The following is a 22,320-nucleotide window of genomic DNA, read 5'->3' on the forward strand; positions in this document are numbered from 1 at the left end:
TGTCACCTTAGAGAAACAGGTAATTGGTCTTTTACTGATAAAACTTGGGAATAGAGAAACTACCTGGGCTCCAGGCTACAATCAGGTCACCTCTCCGAAGAGCATCGGTGAACAGTAAACACAGTCCAGAGCGGCCGGAGGGCCACGTGCCGCGTCGCTCATTGAGGGCAGGTGGCAGAAGCCGGAGGAGTGACACTCACGAGGGGGGTGCAGAGGGAGAGAGGGAGGCTGACAGAGCAAAGTGGGAGTGAGGAAGCACGGGAGCTGAGGCAGAAAATTAAGAATTAAACAGAGGAAGGAAGATGGAGCCGGGGAGGAAGGCCCCAAATGTGAGAGAGGAGACCAGGAGCCCGAATCCACACAGCTTGGGAGTGACTGAGGAAACAGCCTGTCCCAGATGGATGGATCAGGGGCTGATGCCAATACTGGTGTTAGCTAGTATAACATTACTGATACATATAAATGACCTATCAAATTGTGACAAAAATGGGTTAAATGATAAACTTTATTATTGAGCAATAATAAGAACATAAAAATAAACGTATTATTTCAACATAAATGTAAAACTTAAACACATCTTTTCTGCTGAGAAGGTTTAGTGTTGGTTGGCAGGACAATCTGCCTTCAACCTTTTCACAAGGCATGAAAATCAGTGAAAGAACCAGAAAAGCCAAAAGGACGATTTAAATAACGTTTTTAAATGTGGTCTTCTGTGTTACAGCAGGTCAAGTGGAAGGTGTTGGAGAGCGATCAAAGAGACCATATTATGCTTTTCAGGTTGTATCCTCTCCTTTCATAAGGCTTTTTTTATGGGCATATTAAAACTCTCATATATTAAGTCCATGGCAAAGAAAGTCCTCACTCACGGAAAACACTGCACCTTTGCACACATTGTTCTCGAGATGAAAAAATAAGTACACAAACATTCAAGGCTATTCACACCTGTAAGTTCAATGCACAGCAAAACGCCGCCCGGGAACAAATGTGCAACGTCAGCGTCTAGACCTCGGCCTAAATAACGAAGACTAAGGGGAAAAGATGTTTCCATCACTGTTGATTGGACCCGGAGTCAAAAAAACTGTGATCCAGGAGCGAATGCTGAGTTTAATTCCCATTACAGACGAAGCCAGAGTTTTTTTTACCATTGGGAGTATACTTATAAATACAGTATGGCTTAATGGATGGATAATGGACGGACCTGTACATGGGTCAAATATGTCCCTCTGGTTGGGTGGAGAGAAATAAGCAGTGGTGGCTACATGTTGAAGACTAAAATCCAGAGTCGAGATTGCTGTACTTCAAACACAAAGGTGCTGCACCAGCTATTTAAACCTGCTGTCAAAGTTATCACAACTTAATGACACAATTTCTTTGCCTCTAATAAAGAGATGCTCAAGGCTCCTGAAAGTCCTCCACCATTAAGAGCCCCTCACGTCAGGAGCTCCCTTTAAGAGCTCCGACGCTTGGTTTAGAACTTTTGTCTTCATCTGGCTTGAGGAGGAATTCTTAGAAAACACATTTCTATGAATTTTCTTAGTATTTTTCATAACTAGGGAAAACTGTTTGAAACTTTATGAATACCGCCCCGGGAGAGAAGGGGTGGGGGGGGGGGGGGGGGGGTCTGTGACTTGATGCGTTTCTTACATTGATGTATTTTTGAAAACAGCTGAAGACCCGAGAAGAGAGGCAGCGATATGGATGGAGGACGGGAATTAAAGGAGACAGGAGAGGAGAGAAGAGACGCGGTGAGAGGAGCGTGAGAGAAAAAAATAATAACGTACGCAGGACACAAAGATCTGCAGCAACAGATAGAAAAAAACCAGTGGGAGCTCAATTATCCCCATTTCCCGCTGCTTCAAATCCTCGCCTGTGATTGGACGACTCGAATACTTCGGCACTTGCGGCAAACTAATTAGCGCGCGGGGCCATTATCTCAAACAAAGTCAAATTCTGCATGTTTATCACACACACACACACGCACACACACACACACACACACGCAATTCCAAGCTGTTAGTGCACTGTAAACATTTGATTAAAATTAATTGAGCAGTAGGGAGCGCTGTCAGAACACGCCGAGGAGCAACAAATCAGATGTTTTGGAACGACTGCTCCCAAACTCTGTTCCCGATCCCTCGGAGAGATGATGTCATTACGGGCTAATAATAACAGGAGCAGCGTACTCTCTCTCTCTCTCTCTCTCTCTCTCTCTCTCTCTCTCTCTCTCTCTCTCTCTCTCTCTCTCTCTCTCTCTCTCTCTCTCTCATTTCTCTCTCTCTCTCTCAGCTGAATTTTTTTCTTTCCTTCGCATAAAAAATGCCCGAGCAAACAAGACGCTCCCGCAAGCACAAAAAACACACAAGCCATATTGAAAATGGCAGAGATCTCATGCATCCAAGGCTGACGGGGGCCAGATCAATAAAGCTTTCGGATATTTTAAGAAAAGGACTGAGGAGGCAGGCAGACGGCCCTGAGGTGCACCGCCGCCTCAGCGCTGTGTGTATTTAGAGAGCTAATCCTGAGGGGAAGGCAAAGAGCAGCAAAGCTCAAACAGAGCCACATAGTCATTATTTTTAGTCCTGTTTGCTTTGGGCTCGTTCGAAACGGCCTCTCTCCTCCCCGGGAAGAGGGTGAGAAGAGAAAATGTAACAGGCCCCGAGGAGAGCGCGCACACGGGCACACACATCATTATAAAATCAGATACAACCGGATTATCATCACTTAGTTTTTATTTTTTGATTTTCTTTTACAGCTCGGCAAAATCGTTACGGTGCCATCGGTGCACGCTGGAAAGAAAAACTGTCTCAGAGCAGGAACTCACGTGTTTCCGTGCACGTATTAGCACGGTGCACATCCGACTAAAACATTTTCCACATCAAACTGCATTACACTCTGGCTCTTTGGGCTGCTGGACTTTTACAGGTCATTAGAGAGGAGGAAAGGTCTGACAATGTGGCGCTGTGGGATTTCAGTGTGGAAAAAGTTCCTTTATCATCGCTGGGCCGGCTCTAGCCTGCAGGTGTGTGTGTGTGTGTGTGTGTGTGTGTGTGTGTGTGTGTGTGTGTGTGTGTGTGTGTGTGTGTGTGTGTGTGTGTGTGCGTCTGTGTGTGTGCTCCTGTGCGTGTATGCATGTACACACGAGTACACTCTGAACGTTTGCGTGAGGACGCTGTGTGAGTGTGTGAGTGTGTGTGTGGGTCCGTGCGTGTCTCAATGTCCTTGCACATCCATGCGTGCGCCACTGAAGCACCAAAAGACGGGAACTCATTCTGCTAGTACTAATACAGAACAAAGCCGAGCCAGAGATGACATCTATGATCTATCACGGTGCTATCACACAACCACCTGCTTCCCAAAAAGAAGGCCATTTAAATGCCACATCTGCTCCAGCGCCCCTCCATCCTCCAGCACACAAAGAAAAACCCCAGAATCCACCGCTCGCAGGGCATATTGAATATCTCCTATATATATATAAGAGCATATACAGGATGAGAGAGCACAAGGGAAGAACTCGTACGGACAAGGCACTATTTGAAAACAGCACGAAAAGCTGTCGTGCGTTTCAGCGATGGTCACTTCAGAGGTCGCTCACGCCGTGCACACAGAGAACCAAAAGCCCACTGGTCACAGACACGTCCGACCCACTCTGAGTAACGGACTGTGCTCGGTCGGCTCGCTGAGCTGCACTGAGCTGCACTGGGAAGAGCAGGAGATTAATGGGCCACGCCGCCGTGCACCACCAGGGAATGAGGCAAGGAGATTAATTGGTTGAGCAGCGATTAACCAGCACCCGTTTCCAATTTTGGTAATTAGAAGTTATGTTGGTTATGTGTTTGGCTCTGAGTGTTGTCTGACACCAGATTTCAACTGGCTTAAAATGTGGGAGATATGGACTGAGACACGGACCTTAGAGTTTGAATTAATAGTAATTGATTTGCACTTTTACGATAGAAACTAGATTTCTCAAGCAGCCATTGTCCCTATGACAATGAATAATGACTAATTCTAGTAAATCAGTTATCTCATTTTAGCTTAATTTAGCTTTGATTATTTTAAAGACTGGAACAAGGGAGTTAGCCTGGCATGAGTCCAAAAGTGATATTGTAAAGAAAAGGCTATGATTTATGTTGTATCTCATATCTTTCAATCTGCACAAAAATAAATGAAGATTACAAGTTACAGTTTCTAAGGGTTATGAGCCTTAACAGTCCTTTAATTTTTGCAGTTTTGGACGGAGATGGGTAAAAGTTAATCGAACCAGCTACTGGCTCCAGCTTGTCCTTCATTGTACACATAACAAAGTTTTGTCAACCTCCTCCCTGCCTCATTGTTTCCCAAAATAATATTTTTGGGGAATTCTAAATACTTTTCATGCAGAATTAATCAAAGCCAAATACTTTTAGCATAACTGAATATATTTGATACATCACATTACGGCAAAATATGCTTCAAGTGTTATAAATATGTATTTAGTAGAAAAGTTCAATGTATCGTCACAATTTGTAGACTGTTAATACTTTATGTTCGTATAAACCTAATGGAAAAAGATCATAAACACTGTTCAGACATTAACATCTTTCTTTACCATGAATTCCACAGGTTGTTTGGTCACAAACTGTATTTCCCTTTTTTCACCCACCCTTCCATTCCCCACCAGAACAGGCCTGGGGCGGTTCCCTGCGCTTGTGTATGTGTGAGAGGACAGCGGGAGGGATAGTTCGACATAAGGAATGTTTCCAGGCAACACAAAGAGAGGTTGGCGAGAGCACAACAGGATGCATGAGCCACACAGAAAAGTTCAAATTGTTACATATTACACCCACAACAAACCTACAAAGGCTGCACAGCGTTATATGACACTTGAGTAACACTCGCTGAAAGAAATAATGATACACCTCTGCAAGTCGCTGGTGCTTTTGTCAAATAAAGATTCTGAGGCTTTTATAGATGTTTCTTGTGTTCTCGCTCAGACTTGCAGTAAATCAGAGAAGCAGTGGAGGTAATGCGCTTAGCTGTGTTTATAATGTACACACATGAAGTCTAAAAATATTAAAAGTGCAGGAAAATAACACGTACTTTCATGTATAAGACATGTGGGTTAACAAACAGTCAAACACCTATCCATGCTGTAGCTATATATAGTTACAGGTGTTAGAACGGCAGATTTCTTAAAACACCTTCTGCAGCAGATACTGTATCTGTGATGTTCTCCATATGTTCCTTATCGTCTCCCGTCAGTTTACTTTACAAACCAGGTCTCAGGTAAAACAATTCAATGATCACTCCAATAAATGTAGATTATCATAATCTTCAATAAAACAATTCTATTTTAGTTATAGTTGCCAATGAAGGAGCCAGATTAAGCTTTTCTTAGAGTTTATTTAAAAAGTCTTTACAACAAATGAGGAAACATGATGTCTTTAGGTCTCTTTGACTATACGCATCATGTGCACTGTAAAATGTGAGTTATTATGGACGTCCTATTTTGGATTTGCTGATACAATTTGGCAGCAACTTTTCTGTTTTATGTTTCTCTTTTTCATTTTTTATTATACACTTTAAACTGACTGAGTAACTGGTGCAGATTTAGTCCTTTAAGAATTAGTAACAGAAAAGGCCTCGACCACCAAGTGTCGCATTTTCCTTATTTCTAAATTAAGCACCGTAATTGGGGAGAAAAGTCAGTGCAGCAGCGATTCTCCCTTTTTTCTATATCGAGCTTCTATTTTCTTCTGTGCAGCTGAAAATCGGTGCAAAGTGGAGAATTTAACAAGAAGCCGAGTTGATAAAACGTGAAAATCTGATGCCTAAACCTGATGTTTGAAATTGACATTTTAATCCCGTTGGAAAGTCGACCTTTCTTTAAATCAACACCTAGACACCAGAAGAACGAGAAGTGTGAACTACTGGGAACTTGATTCCCTGTGGAAACATGAACATGAACATTTACCAGACTCTTGAGGTCGCTGTGACCTTTGATCACCGAAATCTATTCCGTTAAACTTTGAGCAAAAGTGAAAACTGGTAAATTCTGAATTGAATTCCATGTTCAAGAGGCCAAAACATCTTCCGTGAAGCCACTGGGACCTTTACCTTTGATTCCCTGAATCTGATCAGTTGATCTGTGACACTATGTGAATATTTATGCCAAATATTGAAAGACTCTTTTAAGTTGTTTTGAAGATAACGCGTTCACAAGGCAAGAAAGGGCTTTTCGGTGTGACCTTGACATTTGACCTACAGTCGCACATTTGAAACGATTCCCTGGGGGTGGTCCAGAGATACGGTGTTCAAACCAAATGTGAAGATATTCCCTTTGGCGTTCGTGAGATAGCGTGTTCAAAAGAATGGTATTGACAGACAAACCCCAAAAAGGAGTATAAACATATGATTATGACAATGTCCTTTAATATTTAATACCTTTACCAGAGCAATAAATTAGTTTTGGTATAAATAACTACCTTTTAGTAAACAAAGTCTCAACATAAACCGCATCAGTATAAATTTAAAAAACTTATAATTAGGGAAAAGTACACATGACACTTGACTAATGATTTGCTGTAAACCAACAGCTTCTCTTCTTTTCAGTTTCTTATCATCACCATCATTAATATTTTGTTGAGCGTTTGTTTCTGCTGATCTGATGTGTATCCCTTTCTGACCCTGTTTGTTTAGCAGAGACGCCTGGCTGCGGTTCAGGAGCCACAGAGGAGGCTGGGGAGGCTGTGTGGGCTGTTTTAATGAACTCCCTGCTTCAGGATGATGAATAGGTGTGTCTGAGGTCAGTGTCTGCTCCACCCCTTCGGAGGGGCTCGACTACCAGGGCACTCGTAAGCAGAGCCCTGTGCCTCCCACGCATGCAAACACACAGATATTCACGTCCGTGCACGTTAATGAACACACAGCAAACAAATAATACACACAATCAATGCAACAATGAAAAATCAAAGGGCTCAGAGTCTTGGCAAACGCTGGAAGATGAAAAGGCGTATGAACGTCCCCCTGAAGCGTACCTCCATCACTGTGAGGATGATCACTGAGGAAAAACAAACAGCTCCTATTGCCAATGCTGAAAATTAAAACAGATGTGTTACATAAAAGGTTTTGAAAGTATCACGATGAATCGAACAAGAACAAACACTTTTCTACTCAAGTTGGAAAAAAGACGAAGTAAAAGAAGGAATACCTCGGGGCCGGCTGCATCGTCCGTTTATGTTTAAAGGAGAAAATAAACGTGGGATCAGAAGTGAAGCAGCCTATGACTTACCAAGGTTCTGTTGCCATGGCAATGCCCAAAAAGACACCCACACAGTCCCCACGCACGGATGTAATCTTGCAAGCAAATATTAATGAAGTAAAGTTTTCATGAAGACGTTTGGGTCTAGACGTTTGAATCGCCGCACACGTCTGTGTTTTATTTGATGTTTTCCTTTAAAATGGAAATATGGTTGCGGTGTCTCAAGTTTTTCTCTGGAGTTCTATTGAGAACGTGTCCGAGTAGCACATGACGGGGGACAACCCTAGATAACAGATCACAGCCAACCACTGTAGCTCGGTAAGACTCACCAGTCAAGCACAAGGTGATGGTCAGTCAGTGTTGAAATGAAGAGAACAGATGCTCAAATACAGAAATGTTACGGCTGGATTTGATCTGGAGCCAAGAACCGGAGCCACCACTTTGGTTCCGAGGCAAAACCCTCAATCATCTGGCAGCTCCGGGGTGACCACCCATGGTTTTGCAGTGGTGTTGCTACCCCTGCCTTCAGCTCACTCTCCTCGCCTGCTACACCCCTCGGGTGGCCCGGGAGAGTGCCAGTATGTGTTGAGTGTTCATCCACACAGAACCCAAGAGCATCGGACATAAAGGAGGTGGGTCATCTGGATGCTGAGGGGAAAATAGCGAGTTGATTATCAAAACCAGAAGGAGCAATCTACCTTTCATTAAGACGAGGGCATGGAAGGAACGTGTGATAGTGGCTAACACGGGGAAATAACGGAAGACTAGTGCTTTGCATGGCCTTCGGCTGCAGGGACGAAGCTGTGGAGCAGCTCATCCTTTATTCCGAGTCCGGACTCCAGGCAGTGAATATAATCCCTCAACTGTGAGCGAGCACGTTAGCAGTCCACGCACACAGCCGTGATAACAACAACTTGTTTTCAGTCCCAGTGTAACTCGTGAAACAACACGGCCGATAAAACAGGAAACTCAAAACAGCAAGAGGGTGTTGTAAGGCGACTGCAAAAAACAACAGCGGCAATTAAATCTATTCTTAGTTAATTGCTCCGAGCAACGACCACTATCACTGAAGTGTCCACTGAAAATAAAGTTGCAGAGGAACTGATGTGTCACTGAGAGGTGTGAGCATGACAAACACACTACGCCCTCCGGATAGGAAACATTCATCATCACAATGACCCTCAGCCATCAGACAGGCTATACTTTAGCCAGATAAGTTAACTTTGGCCTTACGATAGAGCTACTGACACAAAATGTCACATTAAACTTTAAATTGTAAAGTTTCACGTTACAATTTAGGAAAAGTACTTAAGAATTCTGTGTGTACCTCTACTTTACATTGATCGGTTTATAGACGGGCGTGGCTCTATTATCACTGTGTTGTCAATTCGGCGGGAAGAAGTCTTTCCATTTGAGTAAATGAACCGCTTCATTTTGTTAATGTAATTGCTACTGTATTGTGATTATGGTATTAGCATCAACAACTTGAAGTGCAGCACTTTGATTGCATTGTGTCAATATTATATCAGACTGGAGACAATCCTGTTTGCTGCTTCTGCTGCTTTCTCTTTTATTTCATCGTTCAATGCTGTCCCAACTTCCTGCTCTTGGTCCAAAGGTTTGAAAACTAGAGTTTGACAATGGAAAATTAATGAATCCATGGTTCAGGTTGATCAAGACCGAGATCATATCCTTTGGTCAGACAAAACGTTGGTCCGCTGGTCCGGTGTTTTGGTCCTAACAACTTTTGCCACCTGTGTTTTTTTGTTCAGTTTTCGGACAAAACTGAAAAAGTCTGAAGGTCTGGAGTAAGCAAGGTCAAACCTGGGCCACCTGTATTTAATATGCTGGGAGTATATATCGCCCTTTTGAGCCAGTTCAAGCTGCCATGTTCCCATCTTGAACACTGAATTTGTTTGCTTTTTCTGTCTATCCTTCTCATTCGTTTCTGTTGTTGTTTTTTCCCTTTAGTGAGAGGTTTCTGTATTTGTTCATTTTTTGCATTCTGTAACCTGTGAATCTATGAATGAAGTATTTTCTTTGTAAAGGAAAGATCCCTGGACGCTCAGTGTGAGATGTTAGTGCTGTATAGTGATGTATAGCAGGAGGCTCTGACAGGGAAAGAGCTGAATGAATTAACCTTTATCCTCCACGGTGGACCTGGCGAGCAGGTCCGACTTTGTTCAGAGACGCTGCGATGCACATACACTAAAATGCCTGGGAGGAAGGATGAGGAGGAGTCAAACAGACGACCATCACCACAGTCTCTTCTCTCTTCTCTCCCCCTTTCTCTTGCTCTTAACAGATGGAAGAGACAGCTTCTATCACATATCACAGCTCATCAGCACTGAGCCAGAACCGTTTCCTTTCCTGTGAATATTTAGTCGTGTCTTCGCGGAGGTCAGGATGACGGTTCTGTCAGATTCTTACGGTTGCGTCACAGAACACGCTCTTTGGAGAGGACGTGCTTTGTCTGCGGCCTCGTCCCTGCTGCAGAACTATGGGGGGGAAATGCTTTCACAACCCCCCCGACGTTATGCACATGTCCATGTCCGCGGCTGTGGTCCCGGTGGGGCCCGGGGCGCTTCCAGGTCGAGTTATTCCACATCTGAATACAGAAACTCAGTCCATCAGGTCTCACAACATTAATTCTATGGCGGCTCCACAAACTGTTAGCTGTCAAGCGGCTATCAAACCCCCCACTCCCTCTCTCTCTCCTTATAGACCTCATTTGCAGATAATATGCCGTACAGCAGGAATTTTAATTATCCCGAGGATTATGAGGTTTGAGTTGTTCCCAAATGCTAATACATAGTTCGCAGCTGTGCATCTTTGCATAAGGAGGGGTATTACCCTTCCATTTGGCCTCTGCAGCTGATGGCTTACAGCTGATCTCTGCACACCTCATTTGACAGGAAAATAAGAGGCTGAAAAAAAACGCCCAGCTCGCGAGAGGCCAGTGAGCGTAATGAGGTTCTGCGTTCTGATTAGGGAACTCACACAGTTAACACCGGTGATGAAAGATGGAATCAATCAGGGACTCGTTTTGAATTACAAAAGATACTGATGATGATGAGGGGGATTTCACGCTGGCGACTCAAACTCATAAATCACAACCTGTTGAGGAGAAAGTCTGATTTAATTCGCTGTATTTAGTTTACAACACCAGGACAAGGGGTGAGGTGTTTTGCACAAGTGATGTTAACAAACCTTCAAGTTGTCTGAATACACATTAATTGTCCTGCTCTTGTGAGAAGCTTAAATATTACACACTCAGTGAAAAGTCATTGTCTGTAATGTAAAAATTATTATTTTTGATTGATTAAATATGTATAAATAACTTCCAGAGGGGACTGACTATAACCATAGAGTTATTTAATCATTAAAACAAATTAAAAATGCTATAAGGGTTTATTTTAGATTGTTTATGATATTCTTTAGTTAGTATATATTCTGACAAATTTAAACGGTATCAGATTTGACGTGTGATCCACAAAGGTCTTAATTTGATGGTTGCTTCATTCTCCACTCACATGCCTGGGAAGGTGTTTGTATAATACATTTTTCATTTTATATTCTAAATATGTTTTATGGACTTTTAGGTGACTTTTGTGAGTTTACTGAGCTCATTAGTAATACAGTGTGCATGATTCCTGAAGATGTTGTCATGTATGAATTGTACAACTGTGTGAATGTATTTTGTATATTTGTACATCTTTATGAGAGTGGCATTCTTCTTTGAGGAAACATCGATCACTTCAACAGCAAATCAAAAACCTTCTCCCTCCTCATTAATTACGTCTGCTGTGTAGAGGTATACACGTTTTCAAATCACGCACATGTTCTATACACACCATGCACCCCCCCCACAGCAGTGACTTATTTATTTCCCTCCCTCTTTAATTCCGTACTCTCTTCTTGGCTCGGTTTGCTGCTACTTTGTCAGCGAATGTGGGAGACAAAATAATTGCCTCTATATTTCCTGAATTGATTTCTTGCACAGTTCTAATATAGCGGTCAGGCTGGCACTCAGGCATCCGCGACAGGCCGCTGTGCTGCAAGCTTTGTGTTTCAGGAGGGGGGGAAAGAAAACACACTTAAGAGACAAAAGTTTTTCACATTTGAACACAGCAATATTATCATGGTCAGGTTTTAGAAATCACAAGAGAAATCCCTTGAAGAAGCTGCGGTCGGATCAGCTCCTGAGACTTCAGAGGACACTACATTAACCTTATACTTGCAGACAGAAACTATTCAATGAGAGCCTGACAGTGATTTTCCAGCCTGAGGGTCAGTCTCATTATTAACAAGACAGAGAAATCTTAGCTTTTCGTATTAGGACTCTTTACTCCACTAAAAACGGCTCAAATGAGGCAGGAACATCCCTCATTGGTCCCCTACTCGTAAAAATACGCAGCCAGTGAATAACGATCCTGGGAAAAGTACCTGAGAGTTTCACATTTTGGACGAGGTTGAGTTTGACTGAACAGGCTTAGGTTGCTGGTGCAGGGAGTGAACCCGACTATGGTGAGATCAGAAGGGGAAATCAAAGCTGGTCATAGACATGCACTGAAGTCTGAACATTTTCTACATCATTCTATCAAAATGTCCCCCAAAATTCCCAGCCAGCGTGTGGGGGCCTGTTGATGATGTTTCTAATACACAACGGACACAAAACTGGAAAAATACAAATATCTCAGGATGAAAAAGTGACCATACACATAGAAGACCAGCTAAGATGTCAACTAGGAAAGTGAATGATATTTGAAGGCTTTTGGCGATAAGGGCCGACGCAGGTGTTGATGTGATCTACATAAAAATGCAGAGTGATACATCATGGCCGGCCTCCTGCTGTGTCCAGGCACTGCTTCTCAGGTGAATGCTCCAGAAACCTTCCTGCTGCTGTGAATGCTTGGGCTGCGTTTTTCACACGTGAAGGCAAACTTTGGAAAATTGGGTTTGGAGCAGGAGATTTTCTAGATCAGTCGTGTTCACAACATCAGTAATATTACTGGAACACTCATTGCATGTCTGAAAGCTGCCATGAAAGAAGGCAGTGGCCACCAGCTCTGCTTACGAGTGTGAGGCTGTGGCTATTTCCCTGAAAAGCTAGCCCTGATTCAAGGTCCTCTTTATTCCAGGGTCACACGTCCAAAAAATAACAGATGCAGTCACATGAATTCTCTGCAACTAAAACTACAAAACCGATGAGGATGATATCACGAAGAAGATAAAAAGCTCTTGTTTTGCCCGAGCAGAATTCCTGCTGTCCTATTTTTTGCATGATTTTAGCAGCTCCTACTTACTTGACTTTGTATCCTTCACATTGTGTTTCATGTGTTGAGAGCTCCGTATAATGAACTCCTTGAAAAACCTCCCCTCTGGTTCAGACTGCTCTTCAAATTAGGCAACAGCAGAGGAGGAAGCCACCTCCCACATATTGAGCCAAACGACGGAGAAAACTCGGAGACCCGGCTCCAGAGAAACCAAACGAGGACAGAGAGAGATAGAAAAAAAAAAGTGAAAAGGTTTGCTGTCCACTCCGGTCTCGACTCCCGTGGCCGTGGCCGTGAACTCACTGCCTCCCTCTGATCTAACCCAGATTCTAACATAGTCTTCCCTCTTACAGGGCCAGTGGGGTGAAGAAACCTTCTGAACCTTTAAGCACAAATTCATGACATCCAGCTTCCTGCGAGAACCCGCTCACGCCCTCTGTGTTGGGGGGGGGGGGTGGGGGGGACGACACCCTGGATCGGCAGGGAGAGCAAGCAGAGAGTGAAAGTGCATTAGCCCTCTGGCGTCGACTGAGGCATCAATTAATGAGCAGCCTGGGAATGTGTCCATCCAGACACACTCTGCACCGGGGTGCTCCGGGAGGCCAGGCCAGGGCCACAGACAGCTGGGGGACATCAATAATGGAGGTGCCGGATTTAAATGATTAAATGAATTAGGGCCGAGGGAAAAGGTGTTAAGAGATGTGCAGGAGGGACAAAGGGAGCAGCAGCCAAAAATATCTCCATTATTTCTTAAATCGTGAAGCAGAGATGTGTCCGGGGTCAGAGGTCAAACTGGCTGCGTCACGTCATCAACAGGGTGAAATAAGAACAAGCTAAGAACAATTTATATCCTGCTAGCTTTGACAATCATAAAGAAAGCATTGGTTCGTTTCTAAAGGCCTAATTTTGACAAAACCCACAAATAGACAGTTTTATTGAACATATTTAGAAGAATAATTCAACCTAGTTTCATGAGCACTGACGAGCTGTTGTTCTATTAATAGTTATTGGAGAGTTTGTATGAAGAAAGAGAGGCCAGAGAATGTTTTCAATCACAACAGGACTAATTTCAGTGCACGAGAAGAGGAGGAGGATGAAATCTCAACGAATATAATATGATGAACATTGTGTCTTCATCACATTGTTTTTTCCATCACTGACTATAAACACCACGCAAATGTGTCAGGGTTTGATGATTCTGAAATGAAAAGATACAAACGTCAACAATTTGCATACAAGATGTGAAAACACAAAATTCTGATTCTATTTTAAGTTCAGGCAAGCTGTGCACTTTGCGTTTAATACAAATTAAAAATATTTTGTTGTCTCCTCCAATGATACCAACTGTAATCCGGAATTTATCAAGACTTTTTTTGATTTAATTGATTTAATGACGATAGGCTGGAACAGGAACAAGCTAATAACTGATAATCAGCCGACAGCCTGAACCACCCGAGCAAAATAAAATAGAACATCAACAGACATGACCCATCTCGGGTTTTATTAGAAGCTGGATATCTGCCTAATTCAATATTTAAAAAAACTAAATAATGATATAGCTACTATATTAGTTTTTATTTCAACATTTATATTTTCAATGTTTTCAAATCTATGTAAAGTCTATCTGAAGATTTAGGACTTTATTATGCAGTCTTTTTCTTGCTAATTGAAGAACATCTCAGAGAAATTATTTTTTTTTAATTAGAGATGAATGTTATCATCAAATTAGTTAATTGATGACATTTAAACTTGAATTTGATGCAAGAGCATCACACTTAGATTCCAGTGTCTCCTCGCATCGCACAATATTTTGTGATGTGTCTCCAATACCTGAAACTGTGGAGTAAACAAATATCTCATTCCCATGTGGTGGCCTATTCAAATGTGTTCTGGGTGATAAGATTACAATCGGATAAAGCCTGACCACATGAGAGCGCAGGTGTAAATGCACATGAGGGACAGGTTGTGATCCAATCAGTCAAACTCTGGAGGGGGTCAGACACACACGTTGAAACACAAACGCAATTGTGTTGGCAATCCACATACAATGACTCCATGGGCGGAAGTAATAACCACACGCAACAGCAGCTATGAGCCAATAGCCAGTTAACACACAAAGCAGCGCTCTCTTTAGTTCTCATGCTATACAAGAAGCGGCCAATCCCAAAGCAGGAAAATACACAATAGCACAGCTGGACCGATAAACACCATCTTCCTCCATTCCTCTTCTATGGTTTTCTTGGTTGGATGTTGTCTTTGTGTTGTTCACTGTACAGAGCGATCAGATCTCAACGTGACACTGGAGACACATGTTGGTACCAGGTGTCAATATAACCAGGTTAAACTCCCATCTAGATACAAGGATACAAAAAAAAATACATATTTTAAACACCAGGTGTAAATGGAGTCAAAGATGTAACTGACACAGTCCCGAGGAGGGTCGCTGCATGCTGGGCGCTCGGGGCCCCGAGACGGAACCAGACACGCGAGCAGCGGAAAATAAAAAGGAATCAGAAAAGATGAGATGAGAGGTGATATCAGGCTCCTTCCATGTGGGCGGCTTCCTCCGAGCTGCCAGTGCAACACCGCTTCTCCTCTCTCTTTCATTTTCTCCTCTCACGCCCAAGTCCAAAGCCCAGGAGAAATTAGTAACCTTGCACACTGTGGTGAGAGAGTGCTTGTGTGTGTGTGTGTACGTGTGTGTGTGTGTGTGTGTGTGTTGGAAGGAAAGCGAGAGAGAGAGAGAGAGAGAGAGAGTGCAGGGAAGACAAATCAGAACACAGAAGGAGCAGGAACAAAATTGTTTTCCATCCCAGGGCTTATAATTCTGCTTTGTATCTGAAAATTGATGCCGGTCTAAAAACAGGCATCAATCTTAGTGTGCGGGACGAACAGGAAATGCTTCAGTGTGCTACACAGACACAGTAAAGGGCCACACAGACTCATTCAGGGTTTGAACCAGAAACCACCAGCAGGTTTTCTGTTTTAGATCTGTCAGCTGCGTCATGGATATTTGGGGGATTTAAGGTATTGTTGTTCTGTGATGATTAACACTCAGGTGAACCTACACAGAGAGGTGTGTTATTGTTGGTACCTCTGTTAAGGAATCATAAACTACACCTGGTGGCGAGCAGCAGTATAGGTCATAAATCCAGCCTCCTCCATGTTATATGTGGGACAAGGACCAAACTAAAAAGTAAATGTACACATCAAATAAAGATTTTCATCGATATTTCTTCTCGCACGGATGTTTCTTCATGTGTAAGTTTGGTTTAAATTAGTGATTTGATGCTATAAGAATATGGTGAAACATCATGATTGACAGCTGAAGCGTGATTGGTTGGGCTCATGTTTAATGGGACCTTGCTTCCACAGCTCAATCCCTTGATCGCCACAGCGCATTCTCTGGATGTGTTAGCTCCATTTCCTGATAATTGGAGCAAGTGGAGACGTGTTTTCCATCTTCACATACGATCTCATAGCAGAAGATATTGGAAAAGGAACCAGGAAATTCACTAATAATAACTCAAATGCTCTCTGTCCAACATCCTGAAAAGGCATTGGATAGCACTTGGTAGCTTTGCCCATTGACCTATCCATTTATGTGTTGGTGTGTTTACACTGTCCCTGGGGGGGAATTGATTTCTATTTCCTGATTTTCTTTCTATGTTGCCTGTATACTTTTAATTTGACTCACCCAAACTATAACAGTATGGAAAGAAACGCATGCAGACATGTAAGTTCTTAAATCAAAGTAAAAGTGTGTTATATGTCTGACAGAATATATCAAATCTATTATTATTTTTATTTAATTTTGTTACAATCAAGCCCCATTTTTACAGTATTTCTATTTGGAAGGAGCAGTGGCCTTCTAGAAAAGAGTCCCTGAGCTCATGTGACACCCTCCCAGACAATCATTGGTCAAACATGCATCAGGGAAAAAGTATATTTACATGTCAAGAATAAATCCCAGGAAAGGATTGTTCATAATGCTTCATCAATTAATCGCATTATAAAGTGGCATGGATATAAAACATCTGACTGCATAAGAATAATGGAAAGTGAGTCTTCTGTATGTATTTATAGTGCGAGTTCACTGTGCACGTAGCTGACTGACAGAGGCAGCGTGTGTCTGAACGGATGAAAGGGAAGCGTGAACTGCAGCTACCCTTGAGCTAATTCTATCATGGCGGAGATAACACAAGTACCCAGATTTCTCATTCTCATCTCCGGCATTAGATCAAGGCTCCGACGCCGGCTTCTGCACGACGCGTTTAACGACACGGGGGCGTCTCTTTTGAAGATAGGAGCCTGGATGGGTCCTCGTGATGGAGGAGCATGTCGGGTCACATGATCCAGCTCACATATTGTTTGCATGATGTGGGGAAAGACGGGCAAAAAGATGAAAACCACGCTGCAAACCAGAGGGAAACACCCAGCCTTCCCGTGTGATGCACAGGGCGAGAGACCTTTGACATTAATTGCATATTTTATTGAGTCTGACTCGATTAATTATAAAGCACAACAAGGAATCCATGCTCCTGCATTGTCAACAAAGGAATAAGGAGCGCAGAAAATTACAGGCTCGTTATTTTTATATTTTTTTCAAAACCCCGTAATTGCAATTTTCTGGTCAAATTGCAGCCTAATGATTACAGGCATGAGGTGGAGCTTGACAGCACCAGAGAAGAGCAGGAGCATAAACATATTGCTGTGGACCCTCAGGCACCACGAGTGAGGGAAACAGAGGGGGAGAGAGAAATCTGCCAAGGAAAAAACAGAGCGCTCCCTCACTCCCGGAGGAACCATGGGTTTAGAAGTGGTGCTTCTTAAAATTTGCAATTCCCCAACCTTTTCAGGGGGCCGATGGTTAAGGGGCTTGGGAGAATTAAGTTCCATCGCGCTGAGCTGGAGACGGAGTTGATGGGAATTCAGCGCAAAGGCACAACACTGGGAGCGAAAAGCTGCCAAACACTGGCTAGCTCGGGGAAAAGGCAGCAAAGACAGAGGCATTGAAGGAGGGGGGAGAGAAAGAGGAGGGGACTCGGAGGAAAAGCCCGATGCCCGACAAAGCTGAAAACCACCTCCACGGAAGACTGGGCTCCTAAGCTCTGCTAAGACTCTTCTCCAGCCGCACGTCACTGTCCTCAGGGTCCAGCTGAATTCCCAGGAAGAGGCACGTGATTCTTCCACTGTGCACACGAGTACGTTCAGGGTGGGAAAGACCTTTTTGGGCTTTGGAAAGTTAGTTTGGTTTCGATATGACATGTGTCAGGGAATCTATCCATCGTACCCATTAGCTATACTCATGTTTTCATATCCCGTTGTTCATCCTGTGGGCTTTTTAGTCGACTTTCAAGATGACCCAAGATGTGGAAGTGCTCCAACTCTCAGACACCTCACACAGGTTTATTACCTTTAAACTCGAGAGCCACGGGGGGGGGGGGGGGACCTGAAAAACCTCTCTCAGTGATAAATGGAATATGACGTGGCAAAGCAATCCATCCAAAACAAACTCACATTGTAAAATGCAGGAATTTAAACACACATTATTGGAAAGATGCCTTTGAAATCACGACATGAGCAGGGTCATGGGAACTTGAACATGATTGAGCTCATCGTGTTAATAGTGTAGTGTGAGATACAGAAGCCTGTTCACACACGCACATCATTTTCAGGAAAACAACAACATTTACAAATACTTCAGCTGTACACACAAACACACACACACACACACAAACATATTTATTTTCTCTCTCCCTTCTTCTCTCTGTCTCATTCTCTCTCTCGCTCTCTCTCCCACACACACACACACACACCCATAACCAAACATGCACACAGCAAATCAGCATCAATAAATAAGAGATGGAGTTGTGCTTCACAGCCTAATCTCTGAGGAAAAAACAGCTTGCCGCATCGGCAAGGATCAGCCCGTGCGAGTGAGTGGGACACTGCTGGCTTCCAGGAAACCAATTTGTTTGTTTATTGTCTTGGTCTTTTGTCGGTGGTTACAGTTCATTGCAGCGAGCCCATCTTGGGCATGCTCCTTTAAATAGCTTCCATAAAACACAGGATATGCTCTCCCCTTATCCTCCTCCTCCTCCGTACATGACGGAGCTGCACGCGAGTGTCACAATGCTGCATTTCGCTCACTACGGTGGGGCTGTGAATTTCCCTTTAAACACCCGACGGATTCACCCGAGCAGCTCGAGCTGGCGTTAGGAGAGGTGGAACAAACTGCGCTTTCTAATCACATCTGCCCGTGGACCCTGCTGAGCAGTGAATGCTGAAATCGGGTGTAATCATGTAGATACAGTAGATGGCTGACTTTTTATTGTTCCGCTAAGCCAAATTTGCAGGGCTGGTGGAGAATACAGAATTTCTGCAATGATGCAATACCCAGGATTTTATGGTCAACTCATGGTGCTGCAGTGCTATGTTCTCTGTGACAAGACACCAGGCTTTCACATCTATACGTATCCAGCCTCCACTTATACGTGCAGCACGTCCAAACTACAGAAAAATGTAGTCTCACGTGGAGACATTTGGAAGGACTGCAGCCTCAACAGGCCATTCCAACAGTGCAACTTCCACAGCACTGTGCATGGATGTATGGAATATAAAGCCACAGTGTGTGTATTGTCTTGTGTTGTGCCTGCAAACACAAGCCAGACTCTCATATTATGGCCTATTGATCTGACAGAGGGAGCAGGAAGCTGCCGGAGAACACAAATACTGCCTGGGGTGGCTCCTTAAAACTAGAGACAAGCCTCTTATCCACGGTGTTCCTATTCCTCTGGAAATCACCTGGTGGCTCATGCATATCAAGTACTCGCTCTCTCCAAGCCCCAGTCTGAGATCTGCCTTCGTGAGGCTCGGCTGTTTGTTGCAATGTCTCTGAGATGGTGGCTTAGAAAACAGACACACTGCAAGCTAATCTGTGTATTAAGAGGCACGAGGACGTTTTATTGCCACTACAACCTGCAGAAGCAGCCATATTTGTTAGGGGAGGAAGGCCATGGTGCAGTGTGGTGAGGTTATGGCTGCGTGGTGTTTACACGTACAGACAAACTTTCCCTCCAAGCCCCTTGGCTCCATAACACATTCACACTTTTTCACGACGGCCATTGAAGAGCGGAGAAAAAATATGTTTTCAGAGTTTCCACTGTTACTGTCAAATACAGGGGGAACTGTCACCGGGATCCTATCTCCAGAAGTCCCAGGGTGGCCTTTGCTCTGCCTGTCAGCAATACCGACCAATAACACTGCACAATGAAACCCTCCAGAACAACAGTGGGCCGCAGGCGGCTTCAAGGGCTACTGACGGCGATCTATAAAACAATATAATGGCCGGCCTGTCAGTGAGTGTGAAAGGCAAGATTTACGCCTCCTCTGACTCTCTGAGGGGACCTCAATTAATCACAGCTGAATTGTACCACCACGCAATAGGAGTGTGAGGCTATTACCATCCCTGTATTCCACAGGATGAAATGCGATGATAGCACTAATTGAGGGGAAGGGAGGGAGGGGAAGAAAAAAAAAAGCTGACCGCACAACGCTTGTCAAGGGGATGAAGGGCAGATAAAAGAACAGGGGGGGTGGGGGGGGGGGCAAGGAGATAGACTGAAACTGAGAGAAACGAAAAAAAGAAGAAAGGAGGAAGTGGGAGGGGGAAGTTCAGAGCAGGGAGCGGTTGTAGAGATAGAGAAATGTCCACAGCGGTGTGTAAGTGTAACCATAAATATGTAATTCTGAGTGTGAGGCAGCTCACAGCAAATACAAGCCCCTGTTTCCATAAGGGGCTTCTCGGCGTAGTCCGACAGCTGTAACAGCACTTTACTTCTAAACTGGTTTCTTCTCCATTCAGAAGTTGGATTGACTGGGAGGGAGCACACAAGTCAATGTGGGGAATCCAGCTCCAGGTCCCATTACAAGCTCGATAGAGATGTTTGTGTTTGAGGCTCTACCTTTACTAATGAGAAAATGGTGTTTAGGCCTAATGTGGGTGTAGGCAGGGAGGGAGGGAGGGAGAAATGGATGGATTGATCGATGAGTACAGGTAGGTAGATATGGATGGATGGATGGATGGATGGATTCATCTGTGGATATAGGCAGGTATAGGGAAGGAGGGAGAAATGGATGGATGGATGAGTAGAGATAGGGAGAGGGAGGGAGAGATGGATGGATGTGTAAGTACAGGTAGATGAATGCGTATAGGGAGAGAGGGAGGGATGGATGGATGGGTGAGTGGGTGAGTAGAGGTGGGGGGTTGGATGAATGGACGGATGGAGAGTATAGGGAGATGGATGGATGACAGAGAGCAGATAAAATAATGAAATCAAAGAGAAACCTAATAGATTGGAGTTCATGTGAGAAGGAAGGAAGGAAGGAAGGAGAGAGGGCAAGAAGGAAAGAATGACAGGAATGAAGGAAGGAAGGAAGGAAGGAAGGAAGGAAGGAAGGAAGGAAGGAAGGAAGGAAGGAAGGAAGGAAGGAAGGAATAAAGGAAGGAAGGAAGGAGAGAGAGAGAGCAAGAAGGAAAGAAAGACAGGAATGAATGAAGGAAGATGAGGTTCTCGATTCTTCTTCTCTGATCTCATGGCCAAATAATGACTTTTTGGTCACAGATGGGATCGACACACGTCACCTGCCTCACATATGAATGTTAAACATTTTAACCTGATACAAAACAAGTTTCCTTCTGTATTTAAACGCAGTTTATTTAATCCCTCACGCACCAAACCACGAGCAGACCTGATGAAGAAGGAAACTTGATTTTCGTCTAGTTTGATCTGACTCCATGTTGCTGCATCAGTCTGTCATGAAGACAACATGAAAAACCTGCAGCTCCACCTGTTCTCCACCTCTCAGCCATTATCCCCAAACAACTTAATAACTCTTTATTATAGTGGAAACAATCGATGGTTCCAATCGATCCGCTGAGTTGGTTCATAGGTTCGGCTGCTCGGCTGATTCAGCTGTAACTGGCGTCAGACATTAACCATCAGGAGTGTCTGGATTTAATCATTCACACTCAATTCAACCACATGTTCCACAGTTTGAGAGAATAGAACAAATACAGGGGAGAGAACCTACCTGTCGTCGTGCAGTCACTTAATCCCGGGAAACGTCCCCTTTCATTTATTCTCCATTGTCAACCCCCAAAAAACCACCGGAGAGCCGCTGTTTAGAGGAAAAGAGCCATTTCCTTGTGGCGTCAGGACGCATCACACAACACATCTGGATGGAGACGCCGGTGGAAAGTCAGATGTCTGCAGACGCACAATCCTCAGAGCGGAGCCGGTCTGAGATCAGCTGCTGGAGACTCGCTTCTGCTGCTGCTGATGCTGATGCTGATGCTGCTGATGCACTTGTTCAAGTCTGGAAAAAGTTACTGCTCCTCCGGCTCTGACTCACAGCAACTTCCCACCCAGCGGAGCGACAGCGCGGCGGGACCGTGGAGCTCCTCACCGGGACTCATACCGCGTGGATCCGGGGCTTTCTGACGGAGGTTCCTGCCTCCAACACAACTCGGTGCCTGACTGGGGGTTTACTCTTTTTGGGGTGGGGGGTGCAGCTGGAGACATGAGATGAGAGAGCGAGCAGCAGGATGCGTCGCAGGGTGCGTGCAGTGGCCAGGTGGAGGCGCTGCGCCGGTGTTGTAGCGCCATCCAGTGGTGTAGTGGGGGTGGACAGGCAGGAGTTTATCTAGTGAGACACTAATAAAATATATGATTATTATTACCCAATATATAGTTTGAGTCAGAGCATGCATGACCGTGTTTCAGATTTATTTTATTGATATTC

At 44.1% G+C, this 22,320-nt stretch overlaps 1 protein-coding gene across 2 annotated transcripts in view; it reads right to left on the reverse strand.

The window, feature by feature from the left end:
* tafa3a (TAFA chemokine like family member 3a) overlaps positions 1 to 21,916 on the reverse strand; it is a 95,063-nt gene extending 73,147 nt beyond the window's left edge. For both annotated transcript variants that reach the window (XM_053440285.1, XM_053440280.1), the window contains exon 1: positions 21,610 to 21,916. The gene's annotated coding sequence lies outside the window, so the exon portion shown is untranslated. The remainder of the gene's footprint in view (positions 1 to 21,609) is intronic.
* Positions 21,917 to 22,320: the final 404 nt, after the last annotated feature.

This window comes from Pleuronectes platessa, chromosome 2 (genome assembly GCF_947347685.1).
Source record: "Pleuronectes platessa chromosome 2, fPlePla1.1, whole genome shotgun sequence".
In the NCBI taxonomy this organism is placed as follows: domain Eukaryota; kingdom Metazoa; phylum Chordata; class Actinopteri; order Pleuronectiformes; family Pleuronectidae; genus Pleuronectes; species Pleuronectes platessa.